This window comes from Channa argus, chromosome 5 (assembly GCF_033026475.1).
Source record: "Channa argus isolate prfri chromosome 5, Channa argus male v1.0, whole genome shotgun sequence".
Taxonomy (NCBI): Eukaryota; Metazoa; Chordata; class Actinopteri; order Anabantiformes; family Channidae; genus Channa; species Channa argus.
Window position 1 is genome coordinate 27479832 of NC_090201.1, and position 14686 is coordinate 27494517.

The window sequence follows — 14686 nt, forward strand, 5'->3', positions numbered from 1 at the left end:
AAAAAAAAAGCTAAATGAGTTCAGCTGATCTGCATTAAGAAAAACATGATATCTGACATTTAACTTTTACCTAAACACAGGTACTTTAGCTGCAAATAATCCACGACAACACACAAAACCATTCTGTCTCAAAGAAAATTTCAAAAAGATATCAGAGCTGCTTTCCAAACGTGTCTTTGTTGGGTAAAAGCCTTATTTATTTGCTTGACAACACCCGTCTTCCCTCAGATTGACTTTATGGACACAGTAACAGCACATGGAGTGGTTTTATGTTCGCTCGTGCATTTTAGCCCAGCGTGAAATGAGCTCTGATTGGATATAAAAGCTCGAATAAGTGTTCTATGAATTCATAAAAATCTTTTTTTCCGTGGTAAAAGCTTCATGTTTTAATGGCATTCTGGTCGTTCTCCGCCACTCAAGTCCGAACTGTAACCTCACGCTTGTGGCCGTAAATGCAGTTTGATTTTGCACATTTGCCACGACTTGTAACCTAAAGGCTCCCGTTGTTTCTCATAGCATGGGGCCATCCGGATTGATTTGGCTCCATTTGCCACAGCCTCCGGTCCTGCAGAAGATTGATCAAAGATGCAAAGTTTTGAATCTCAGATATGGTCATGGAGAAAAACACAACAGGGTCCACTGAGGAGGAGAATTCAAGCAGTTGCTCTGGTGAAGGTGGAGCATGCAACACGAACCAGTGTGTGAAGCGGGTCGGTGTTTCAGCTGCCTTCACCCTGAGATTCACCCACACAGATTTATACAACCATGTCGAACTGAACACACTGAAGTATGAACTGAACAGCCATTAAAAAAACTTTACGTGTAAAAACTGTTTTTAAGATGTACTGTATGTTAATAAGCTGGTCAATGAAAAATGTAGAGATGACAGTTAGGACACAAGTTGGTCAGAGTAGTAAAATATATTTTTACTGAATGTAAAATTGCCCTTTACTGTACAAACATTTACATCCACTATCTCATACTACATTTTCATATCTTCAAACTACATCTGACAAACCAAAGGCAACCTGAGCAAACACGAGATACAAGTTTTACAATATAATTGTATTTCTTAAAGCATAAAGGTGATTTAATACAAACTAGGATTGTGGGAAACAGTTTTTGCCTCCACCAAGCTTCTTCCAGGTCTGGATTGGAGCCTGTGCCTTTAGAACAAGTTCTTCAGTTTCCACAGCAAAAAAAATGGTTCTGGGTCCAAATAACTGGTACCAGGGTCCACCAGGGGTCTGGGATTTGGCTTATTGTGACTGGCAAGACCAAGCAAAGCTTTATTGTAAAGTTTAAAATCATGTATTACGTATTAGCATGTATCACTGCAGTGTGATTGATAGCAGTACAGTTGATACTAGTTACTAGTAAGTTACTAGTAATAAAGGGTAATATTACTATCCAAAGTTCAAATCTCTGCACAGTGATCAGGACACACTTCACAAATGCATTAGACCAGTGTTGCTTGGATGCAAGCAGGTGCTTACAAAGTCAGGACATTTGCAAAATTTGCAATACGGTGCTGTAGCAATGTTCTTGTTGTTGTGCTTAGCAATAGTGTTGCTGTAGAAGTGGTGACGTATTCAGTGATGTAATGACGTGACTCTACGTTGGCTCTGTGGAAAAGCAAAGCAGTTCTTAGCAGGTTTGCAAGTCCAACACCAACCAGCCCAACACTAGCACCGTGTTCGTGTTGGTCGAAAAGTGGCACTGAACTGAACCACCTGTCTGGGGCAAACTACGGAGCTGTTTCTGGGAGATGAAGACTTGGAACAGCAGTGACCAAGCTTCCAAAATCAGTCCAAGAGCACAAAGTCAAGTCATCCAGAAAGTCACAAGAGATCCTAGGACCCCTCTCACCTTAACAAAGGTCAACTTTCATGACTCCACTGTCTGAAAGACAGAGTAGAAACTGCATGATGGTGAGGTAAAAATCTCCAGTAAAGATGATAGTCAAAGCTTTTAGGAGAATCTTCTATGGACTGATGAGTCTAAAGGTGAACTGCTTGGGAGACAGGGGTCCTGGGACATGTGGTGACCTCCACAAAAACAACACCAGACCCACAGTCCAGCATAGTGGTGGTAGCATGGTAGTGTGGGGAGGCTTTGCTGCATCAGGACCATGGAGGACTTGTTATAACTGAGGGAAACATGAATTCTGCTCTTTACCAGAGAATCCTGAAGGATCATCAGTCAGATTATTAGTCTGTGAGCAAGACAAAAATCCCAATCATTAGAGTCAAGTTGAGCTCAGTCTCAAAACAATCAACGTTCTGAAATGACCTAATCAAAGTCGTATGTGTGGATCGAATGAGAGTTTAGACACATACAACATATAGATGTAAAGGCTGGAGGATGTGTAACACCATTAAAACTGGCAACAGTTAAATCACCATCAATGCAGGAACACGTTAATGAGGTTGTAATTCCAACAAGGATAAGGAAAAAAAAAAAGAAAAAAAAGGGACACAGCTTAAACATCACGTTAGATAATTACTTGGAAGACTATAAAATATGGCTAAGGACATTACGTTACCGAGCTAATATTTTATTGCCTGGACTTTCGTATTGCTCTTTTTAGTTTTGCTTTGTTAAATGCATTTCTTTCTTTAATTGCGGTTTTCATGTACACGTCCTAAATGTAAAACTCAAACTGTAACCAAAACATTGCAATGGAGACAATGTGCAGGTGGTTGTGGTTTTTTAAATTAAAAAAAGATTCAAGTCAACAAGTAGGTTAATGGATGTGGTAGAGGCAGGATTCACACGTTGTCTCCTCTTCTCTCTGTACAGATGTTTCCCTGTTTCAACTACAAGTGGCTGAATGTCCTCAGGAAAAGTGCTTTAATTCGATTCAGCTTTGTTCTGTCATCCGATCATTTGTACAAGACGAGCGTAGGTGTCACTTATAAGTGCTGTACGTCTAATTTCCAGACGAGTGAAACTTGAGTCTGCTCATTAAATTTGCTTCATTTAATTTAGGTTTAATTGGGAGCAGAGTCTCACATCAAACAACGAGCAGCCTGAGAACTGCAGCCAACACCGAGCAGTGTCTCTCTGTGACAGTGATCACATATAAAAGACAAGGAATAAAAGAAAAGACAAGCCAAGCACAGAGGAACATGCAGACTGGATCATTTCTGAAGCAAATAGGAAAGGAAGATGTGTCGTTAACTTGGACCATGTACACCAGCACCGGCTGAACTGAAGGTCGGTGATTTGGGAGAGACGGATTCGACTGAGGAGAAAAAGAAGGGGAAGCGTATCTTGGAAAGTGTTGGTATTCCGTCCCAAAACTAGGCCATCTTAGAGAATCTTGTTCTAACTGACAGCAGACACAGTCTCTATTGTGCAGGGAAACATGAGTCAGATTGAAAATGTGATTGTTAAATGTCACAAAGAGCCCAAATTAGACATTTGACCTGACATTTTACGACCATTGAAAGCCTCTTTAGGACACTTGGGTCAGCTGAGGAATGAATTAAAGGTCTGGTTGTATAAAGTGAGTAGAGCGTGGCTTCACACACTTAAGGGAAAAAAAAGCTTTTTTAAAAAGTAAGATTGAAAGCGTACTATGAAATAACACTTTCATCTGTAAGAATTCGATTTTGAAGATATTATTTATCTTTGAAATCTTCTCATAGTTCAATAAGAAGACGGTTTATGAATAACAGAACACTGTAACATTGAGCGTTTTGATGCAGTCGTCTCACCTCATGTGGTCCAAGACTGGAGCAGATCCTGGTAGCGAGCTCTCTAGGCAGCCGCCGTGGGGAGTCCACGGTCATCTGACAGAAGGTGGAGCTGAGGTGGTGGTGGGCGCCTGTCAGATGAGCGAAGCAGAGATGTGAGGATAGCAGCTAGTTTACAGTATGTTTCGAGCTGAGGCTGCGATTGGCTGTAGGAGGAATGAGTAGAGACACATGATGGTTATCAGAAAAGCTGCACTGCATTAAAGTGGGTTATGGTGTCTGGGAGGGAGTTCAATTACTCTATCTGGGGGTCTTGTTCATGAGTGTGGCTGAAACGGAGTGGGAGAGCTGCAGTGTCAGCAGTACTGCAGACGTTGTACCAAACCATTGTGGTAAAGAGGGAGCTGAGCTTGGAGTGAAAGATTTCAATTTACCAGTCAGTCTAAATTCCAGCCCTCAACAATGGTCCTGAGCTTTGGACAGAGACTCAAAGAAAGAAAGCGACTTTGTTGGATGGTCGGGCTCAGCCCTAAAGTGTGGAAGCTCAAAGTCGAGACAGAGATCAGAATCAGACTGCACCTTGGGAATCTTGCATTAGAGGTTTTATACATTTCCTCGGACCTGAGAACGAGAGGTGTCTGCACTGCCCTGCTGAGCCTGCTGACACTGCCACCAGACTGCAGACAAGGTGCAGAAAATGGATTCACGCTTTGCTATATAAGGTATATCCATAACATTTTCTTCAGAAATCTCACAGTTTTCTACAGCATTATAAATTTAAAGCAGATGCATGAGACTACTCACAGTAACTTCAGGACAGTGACACGCTCACAGCGAGAATACAAAACACTGATGGTGATAAGTACGTAGCATGTAATGCAATGTTGACACCTCACTTTAACATGTTAGCATGCTCCCATTGAGAAATCAGCCCTAAACACAATGCATGCTGTTACAGATCGGAAGTGTTCTGATGACGGCACTAGAAAAACGTAACTGCAGCTGGACTAAAACAGAAATTAATGTTAAAAAAATCTCAAATAAAATGAGTTTACATGATGATACTGGCAGAGATAAAAGGGGACCTATGGTCTGACTCCTCACAGAAGCTGAAGTCATTGCAGGAAACATCGGTGAACTAACTCTACAGAATATAATGGACTACCAGACGATTGCCCCCCAGTGCACCAGTGTAACATCTCAGTGCAGAGCAAAGACGAGCTGCTGGAGGAGACATTCATTGCTCCTAACGTCTTCAGACAGGCCAGGCTTTACCGAGGGGGCCGATGTTTCAATATTCATGGCGGTACATGACAGAAGCGTTGATGAGAGGCGAAGCAGGAGTAAACCAACGCCGGGGAGGCAGATTGGGGGGGAAAGAGGGAGAGAGGGCAGCCAGAGCAGGAGAGAAGGAGGAAAAGAGAAAAGAAGTGATATTGAGGCTGACAGAGAAAGTGTATAAGCTGGAGAGAAGAGCCTGAGGAAGAAGGTGTTTCACCACTGTGAGCCTCAAAACTATACACACACATCGGTTTATAGGATTTTAAGTTAACTTCTGACATCTGTGGTTTTCCTCCATCAGTTTGGTGAAGCCAGTGGCTCTAGACACTGTGATACCCATGGACCTCAGCCACTGCTGTAATCTAGAAGTAGTAAGTAAGCAAATGTGCCGTGGATGCTAAAGTAAAACAAGTTATTCAACAAGAGCATTAATAGTGGATGATGGTGCAGAACACTGCTCATGTTACCAATGTCTGGTCTCTGCCACAGCTGTATGCATCCACCAACCCCAGGGTGTCTCTACTGGATGGAGCTTAGGACCCCCCTACCTGCACCTGTATGACAAAATAAAGGTATCGCATCCGACATCTTGTAAAAAGGTACAAATCAGGCATTTATGTTTACCTGATGCAGTGATCCGACAGGTGCAAGGAAATAACAATAACAAAAAAACATCACGATTAAAAGTATAAATACAATAAAAACTATTCAGTACCACACAAAAGCAAAAGTACAAGGTTCTCTTTGACGGCCAGTTTCTTTGTAACAATCTCTGAGTCTATGATGTTTTTTTAACTTAATTTTTATGTATTTTCAGTCAGTGCTTACAGGCCACATCACTTCCAGCACTGGCACCGAGGGGCAGAATTATCCAACAAGGGGGTTAAACTAGACTGGATTTAAACTGTTCAATGAATACAACAATCTTTAGATTAGACAGAAGTTTAATGACTGGATGGTTCTCAGCTGCCTACTGTTCTTTCCTCTCACCTGTTCAGGAGCCAGAGGTTATGAAAACTGTCCTGCAAAACCTGACTTCATAGTTCAGTACAGTTGTGTTGATTGGTTGGTTGGGTCGAGTGGGTAACTGAACAAACACCTGCTGCCATGAGGCTGCTCTTTTTTTAAGCAGCAAATCTTGCTCTATTGATGCGACCAGGAAAAGTTTCACGTGTTTTAAAGATGGTCAGTCACCTAACATTGTCAAAAATGCAGTAAATTTGTCTGATCTCATGATGATAGGAAGCTGAAAACCACAGACCCTGTAAATGTGTCCAGCTGCACAGTATGAACAGGGGGGAGGCGCCATCTCGTCCGAGTTACTGTGTCTGATGAAAAGTGACAAACTCTCTTTCGCAGGAGAACCTTCCTCTTTAACTCAGCTTCAAATCCTATTTGCTGCCCCCACCTGCCGCTCGCTCCTCTCATCTTCCTCCCACATTTCTAATGAGTCTCCACCACTTTCTGGAAACTGTGTTGCCAATAAAGACCCGTTATAGTTTAAATGCCGTAATTGTCCCCCAGGGAAAGAGGGAGACAGAAGATGGATTGTAAATGTGTAATGATATGAAAAACAGCAGAGAATGAAGTCACTCAACGGCAGATGTTCAGAGAGAAAATGGAGGAGAAGCGGTGACAGTGTAATTTGGGAGATAGAAGGTAAATTGATTATTGAATGGCAGGTATTCAGAGCGTGTCAGATTATCTGATGAGCATGTGATAAGAAAACTTCAAACTGTACTCAATCAATCTACAAGGAAGATAAACTGCTGCTCTGATACGGCGACTCTCCATCTGGGGCGAGTGGAAGAAGCACAGCAGCTTTCGTGTGAAACAGGTAGTGGTTTCCTGCAGAAACCCAATGAACCCAATGCAGCACCAGTGAGTGTGTGCATCAGATGTTTCAGTATTCACAAATGTTGGATGATTGTAAGTGTATATACATTTGCGTGCATGTGTGTGTGTTCTGCTCCTATGCCTATTAATGCAGTCAGTTAAATTGGCAGTGCAGTATGTGGGTTAGGGTGCCGTCCTCATTGTTAATATTTCATGTCTGCGCCGGCACAAAGAAATGGGACAGAGAAACTGAGGAGGCCTAATGTGACAGAGACACAGTGTAAAGACGGGGGATGTGTGTTTATGTGTGTTTCTGTGGCTCTCGTGCTTATGTTTCATTGATTTCTGGCTGTGCTGGGCCTGTTTTGGTTCTGAATACATCTTTGAAACAGGCTACTACACAGTCTTTGTGTGGGTTTTCATTTCATCTGGCGCCAACACAAATGCAATCTACACACACCCAGTGTGTCATGACACACGTGTGCTTTGTGTTTCTTGGGAAGCTACAGCAACACGATGTGACAGCGAGGCGACACGTCAGCAGCAACAACTCGCTATAGGATCATCTTAATGTCATCAAGACATTAAAAAAACATGGAGTCACAGTGAAATAACATTTGAGTCATAACAGAGTTACATGACCCACCTACTGCTCGTCTTCATGATTAGAAGAAAGAAAAAATATTCAGTTCAAAAATAAACAAAGATTATATAAGGAATCACAGACACACAGACGACGCAGGTGTTAATTCCCTTTTAAATGCATCTGATATTCGCATGAATCCGACGTCCAAACACCCAGCGGCAGGACAAGGAAACGAAGACTGCAGAGATGAACTGAGACCGAATTCTGCTTGGTCCGATCAGGTGAGGTGTATTTTTACTGCCATAAGCAGGGTCTGGTCTGTTTGCCAATTCCTACAATACAAAAGTGGATCCAAGTGGACCCGAGCAAACTGGAATTAAACGGGTCGGCAGGTTTCCAACTTCAATTCAGTATATTATAAAACGTAATTATTCAATACCACATTTGACACTGTGGGGAAAAACTGACACAACTTTGAGGAAATAAAATGTTAGGATTTGATTAAAGAATTAATAACAGGGCTACGAAAAAACCTCACCCACACAAATGGACTGTGCTACAGCACTGGTCAGTTTCTTCTGCATCGTCTGCATCATTGGAGCTCGAGGCTCTTCAGCTTCTCTCTGATACTATAAGAAAATGTGGTTTAGAATCGTTTGTTTTCTACTAAAAGCAGCAGCAGTAAGTTTCAGGCTGATGATTGCTGCTCTTTCCCCACATACACCGATGAGGCATAACATTAGGACCACCTGTGCAATTTAATGCAATCCAATACAGAAGTATAATTTCTCAGTTTTTAATTGAAAATAATCCTACTCTCTGTTTATTATTGAGGTCAAAGTGGGAAGTTCATTTGTACTGGAGTGCATTATAAGAAGAGGTGGCTCTAATGTTTTGGACACGCCATTTAAAATAAATGGAGGTCGCCAAAACATTAGAACCACGTGATATACTGAACACACACAGCAGCATTGGAGCACGTTCACTGATAAATATTAATGATTCATCTGAAGGAAGAGTCTATGCAAAAAATTGTTGCTAGTCACTTTTGTGGAAAGGGTTGCTGAGCTGGCAGCACTGGTGACACAAACACAGCGCTGCTAGTGAGTGACAGTATCCATATACTGGTACCAGCCCCGTTCTGAGTAAAAGCAGTATAGAAGCACCTCCACTACAAAGGACTAGCTGCCATCATCATCCACACACTGCTTTACATAATGACTGGCTGGAGGTTGTCATGTGTTCAAGACCGAAAGGTTTCACTTCTGGGTGGATTGTGTTTATTTCCTGCTTTGGAAGACAACTTCATTGTGACTGAACAAAATCAGCGGAATGAAATTAATAACTGAATACACATCATCGTAAACATTCATTAAAAAAAGAGGCGTTTGGGGAATTATACTATGACAAGTGCCAACGCCACAGTGTCCTGGTGATGTTACAGTGACCCGAAAATCAACATGTGAGAGACGAGAAATAAGAGCAATGAAAGCTGAGGCGACAGGAGGAGAAAGAATTGTGTTAAATTCTAGATAAGAGCATATTATAGCCAGCAGAGAAGGAAGATATGGCAGAGGGGATATGATTCAGTGGGGACAAGAGGACGTGAGGCACTTCTCGAAGAGATGAGTTTTCAGCCTGTGGTGGAAGATAACTCTGATGTTCTGACTGGAGAAGGCCTGGAGGTATCACACTCAGCCCTCTTAGCTTCTGCAGCCATTTCCAAAAAGAATTACTGCTGTAGTCTCACAAAAGCATCAGACTCGTTTTCCATCTTAGGACAGAAGGTCATTTACCTGAGAGCAGAGATGCCGAACTCTGGCTGCTTGACGTTTCCATCAAAGCGGCCGACTGACGATTTGTGACACAGTCTTCAACAGTCGTGCAGAGCAGAGCTGCATAGCGCAGCCTCATCATCAGTCATTAACAGAGACGTAGCTTAACAGGGATTTGTCTTATTTGATGAAGCCAGCCGTGACTGGAAAGTCAAATGATGACACATTAATTTTAGTTGATGATGTTTCGTAGCCAGAGAACTAATGAAGAAATAACTGATGACACAACATGCATCTTCAAGCAGAAGCTCACGCACTAACACACCAACACTACAGGCATCACCGTGCTAGAACTAATTATCTTTTTGTCTCACATGTTTAAACTAGAATAAAATACAGATATTGGCTGCGTCTGAGAATAAAAGACAACATGACTATCCTGTATTACTTTAATTTTATTAGCTACACTTGAAATAAAATGTCAAACTGTGGGTTTCACAAACATGAATTGAAAGACATGAAACATGAAAAACTGATTCACACTGATTACAATTCTATAATTTGCTTAAAATGTTAAAAGTCCCCCTTGCTGTTGATCTATTTAAACCATATACTGTGATGTAAACTAGTGTACGCTGCAAGTATGTTAGTTTATGTTAATTTAAAAAAAAAAAAAACTTAAATATTGGTAATGCTTAATGCTTTAGATAGTCTGTGACTTAAAGTGTAATTAAAGCAGAAGTACACAGATTCTTTGTAATAATGGTTTAACCTGCACAGTACATAAAAGTACTCACAGGAGACTTTGGGGAATAAAGGGGTTCAAATAAATACACTGTATTTTCTAACTAGAGGGTATGTAACCTAATATTATGTGGTATGTATGTATGTATGTGTAGGTGAGTACACTGTACTGTGGGTACTTATTTTATACTACTCCAGATGCAATGTGTACGTAACTGAGCAAGAAAAGCAGAGAGTTTCATCAATGATTTCATTTCAAAGTTAGCACATGTTGAAGTTTTTAATCCACCAAAGACTTCTTGATTGGTAGATGGGAAATATATTCTCTGACATCACTGTCCATCAAAGACTCCAAGGAAGATGAACAACAGTTATCAACTCTTGATCTGGCAGAAAATGAGCTACACTCTGTCACAATCTTTCACAGGTCCAGAACAGCTGCTTATATCATGATGCTCTGGATGGAAAAGTGTTGAAGTTTCTAGAGTCTTGGTTACTGAAACATAACCCTTTGTTAATTTTCAGTAGTAGCGATGGCAGTAAGCAGCCTACAAAGGTCAACCAGACATGTCATGTTATCTGTCTTGGGATCCTACTGGAGGAGCCGGCAAAGGTTTTGGGAGGAGGTTGGCGTGGCTGGATATCATCCACTGTCCGTTTTAATGTTAATATCATTACATTATTCTGGAGCGATTACTGAAACGACTTGCTCAGGAGGACGGAGGACTGATTTCTCATCATTAACAGTTGCATGCAGTGTTTAACGTGACTTAAAGCTGACACTCGTTAAGACTGGAGGAGGGACATTTTATACCAGAAGCAACACTTTTGTTTTTCAGACTAAAACCCAGGAGCAGATCGACAGAACTTCAGTAAATAACCTCCGATGTTCCTCATCAAGGTACAGAGGCTGACAGACACCGTGACAGCCGACCTTGTCCTTGCTTGTCAGCAGCTCTAGATATCAGCGCTATGATATTTCACTTATTGTCCTTGCACTGATGCCAGCTTCACAAATACCTGCTTGTGGATTCCTCCTGGTAAACAGACTGAGTGTGCTTCTGAAAATATCTGTGAAGACAGTGTGTGCTCAGGTTATTTACACACCACTCCTCCGGTCACCAAATAGAAGAAGAAAAAAAAAGAGAAATCAGATAAATTCAGTTGCTCGGTTTCTGTACCGTGACTACATCTTTGCTCAGACTTGTAAAAAATTCCAGGGTCTGCTGAGGCACAACTAAGGGGCCCAGTGTGATAAACAGACAAATCATTCCACCCTGTGAGGGGATTGGAGCACAGATCAGTATCTTAACACTGGTCTGTCCAGCAAAATGGGGTCTTGCGGCTTCATTAGCAAATTAGAGACCCAGAGAGCAAACAGAGCTTGACAGATGAGACAATAAATGTCACTGGGTAATGCCCCCCCAGCCCCCCCCCCAGCCCTGTTTCCCAGCTCAGAGCATGCTCTCACACTCACCGAGGCAACTGTGCACACACATGCTCACACACACATCAACAGGATTCCCACACACAACACTTTCCAACACCTGTTGTATGATCAATAACCATTTAGGCTCCCAAATCCCAAACCTAATAACAGCCCAGTGTCTTTGTAATGTGTGTGTCTGTGTATGAATACAAACACACGGATGAGCAGATATGTCAAACAAACCCATGTGTGCATGGATTCCATCTGTCCGTCCTCAGGCCAGGTCCAGGTCACTAAAGGTATTCAGACAATTACTGAGGGACATGCAAAGTCACGCCATTGATCCATTGTTCCCGGTGAGGAGGGGCCCTACCGCAAATCAGCCCCCCCTCAGGCAACATTGGCTAAAGGAATGTGAAAACAGAAGACGTCTGCGTTTGGCACTTCAGGGCGCACATTGATCACCTGCACAGAGAGGGAGAGTTCTTTGGGAAAAAATGGTGCCACAGGTGACAAAATTGATCCCAAGTCGTGGTCTGTAATTAGGTGATGAAGTTAACTGGTCCTTGACTGTTGCGGTGCGAAGTGGAGGTACAATGCAACATACAGCACCTTCAAATGTTGCCACTTCTCTTTGGATTTTTTTTCAAATGTTCCCAATTTATGATTTACAGGTTGCCTCTTATTGTGGAGAACACTGTACTTTCAAAAATACACACACTGAAACCGACAGTGAATTCTCTTCCCTCACATTGAGGGGTTGGTCAGCCAGGAGCCTGGATTAGCTTGTCCACGCCTGTTATTGTCCAAAAACTAATAAAACCACATCTGCCAGACACACTGCTCAACTGTATCTTCACTCCAAAACACTTGGTGGAGATATTAAAGAAAAAAAAGAGAGATCCCACTTCTCAAAATCAACGTACCTTTGTATACCGTCTGCCTTTATTAAAAAAAAAAAAAAAAAAAAACAGACCTGCAGTGGTCACTCAACTAGTGCAGAAAGGTTCTGTAATGAAACTGAACGTAAGCAATTCAGCAAGCAGCATTTAAAGTTAATTAGGTAAAACCTCTGAGAGGTTGTGGTGTTCAAGCTTTGAATAGAAGACTCTTGTCTGCTCACTCACTGCAGAAACAAACTCTAAAGTGAATCTCATGCTCCTGTGTCTCTCTGAGAAGTTCTGGACTCTCCAAAATCACGTGATCGACTTTACTTGTTTGCGCGTGCTGCGTTTCTGCCGTGATGCAAGTGGAGAAAACCTTCCGCTGCCTTCCGGTGGCCTCTCACGGCCTAAAGCACAGAGATCATGTAGAAACTAATACTGGTGACCCATTTACCATGAGGACAGACGATAAAGTCTGCTCTGAAACGCTTTGCTGCAGGCGTAAAACACTGGTGGTATTTTTAGATGAAGATATTCAAAGACAGAGCTGAAAAATCCCTTAAGTAAGGAAATGGAGGCTTCACGAAACCAGGGTTCATCTGTTCACCGATGTGAATTATTAATACAGATTATGCTCATTCATTCAGTCATTGTGCCATTTAGCCATAAACTCAACCGGACAAAATGTTACGTACCAATCAACGTGTTACTGAGGAGTGTTATAACACGCTTATAGTTAATGAATTGAAGGTCGCCTCAGCTTGGTAAACAACAGGACACGGTGACATAAAGCTGCGAGTTCTCCAGTTTCACCTCTTCTCACTGCAACTGGCAAAGTGTGAAATTGGCTAATTCAGCTTTAAAGCACATCGCCTCTTTTTATGGATCCTCTCTTTACTCGACTACTTTCAGGGGACACTTAACAAGAGGCAGGGTTTTGCCTGTCCGCCGCACGCCGAGTGTAGCTGGGTTCATTCTTACTTTGGATTACTCCACTGTCTGTGGAAACAATCTGCACACGCGCATGCAGATGAAGCCCCGTATACCCTCGTCTTGCTTCCATCTCTGGGAAAGAGGGACAACAATATCCTGAACTGCTGAGGCGTGGGCTGCAGCAAAGCAGAAGGAGAATAACAAGCTGCTGCTCGCTCACTGCATTAATGCAGATGATATTTCACATGTACAAGCATTTAGAACGCAGAATTTTAATAGTGAGAAGTGTTTAATTTAATGCACCACAGAATGCAATGAATAAGAAGGATTATTTCCATTCAGACCAAGTTCTTTGCTACATCTGCATCATCACACATACACACGGGGACTTTCCACAATGAAGGAGTGGACTAAATGACCCATACAGCCACACAAAAGAGGCCATGGGAAGTAAACATCAGCGGAACTGGCTCCTTAAGAGGCTTCATGACACAACCTGCCCAGCTGAGAGACAAAAAGCTTCTGTGAGTCAGTGCCGTGTTTGTGTTTGTGCTGGATTTCTGATGAGCACACACAGGAAGAGATTATGGGTGAGAAGCAAGGGGCAATTTAAGGGGCTGAGAAAAACCCTGTCTCCTTCAAATTATGTTCCTGTGCCACTAAACTGCAACCGTGGTTCTACAATATAAAGGGATGAAGTCATTAATAGCCTCTGTTCCAATAACACCAGCAACTCAACGGTGCCTCCCATTAAACATGCTTTGCTGTTCTTTGGGAACCAACACCGAGTTCCCTGAGATTTCCTTCCATATTCTTAGGCCAGTCTTTAACCACTGCAGCACAAGCTGTTAGACACTGAAACCTCTATGATTTTAAGAAAGTTAATCAATGAAAGCACCTGAGAAGCTACAGCTCCTATTAAATAAAGTGCAGCAAAGTGGATACTTATGTCAACGTGACGTGGTTTCATCCACATCCATAAACGTCAGCAACACTCTCTTCTAAAGTCATTATTCTGACATTCAGGCCGTCTAAAAACTACAGCATTGAGTCCTCAGAGTCCGGCTGTTACAACATGTCTGAACTCGCCGTGACCCGACGGAGCACTCGTGGACTCGCCTCTTCTCTTATGCTGTGACTGTTCTCCCGTGAACCTCTAGGAATGCTGAGCTCCTCCTAGACATTTTTATTCTTAGAACCTTCCCATAGCCTGCTGCTGATAGAGACTGGGTTTGAGACCTGGATTTCTGGTATTTTTGGGGACCTCAGGTCTTTTTGTTTGGTTTTAAATGCCCAACAATTTGGCACATTAGGCAGCATGTGGTTCCTAACGAGTTTAAAACACTGGACTGTCCCTGAAGGCCTCGACATCGTCACAGCAGAGCTTTCCACACTCTACCTTTTATCCCAGTGTTACCATCTTAAAGGAAAACGTGTGTGCAAAGGTAACTGATAACTCTTGTGACATGAATAAATGAAATACAGTATTTTGGGGGGATACTGCACCGAATCTGAAG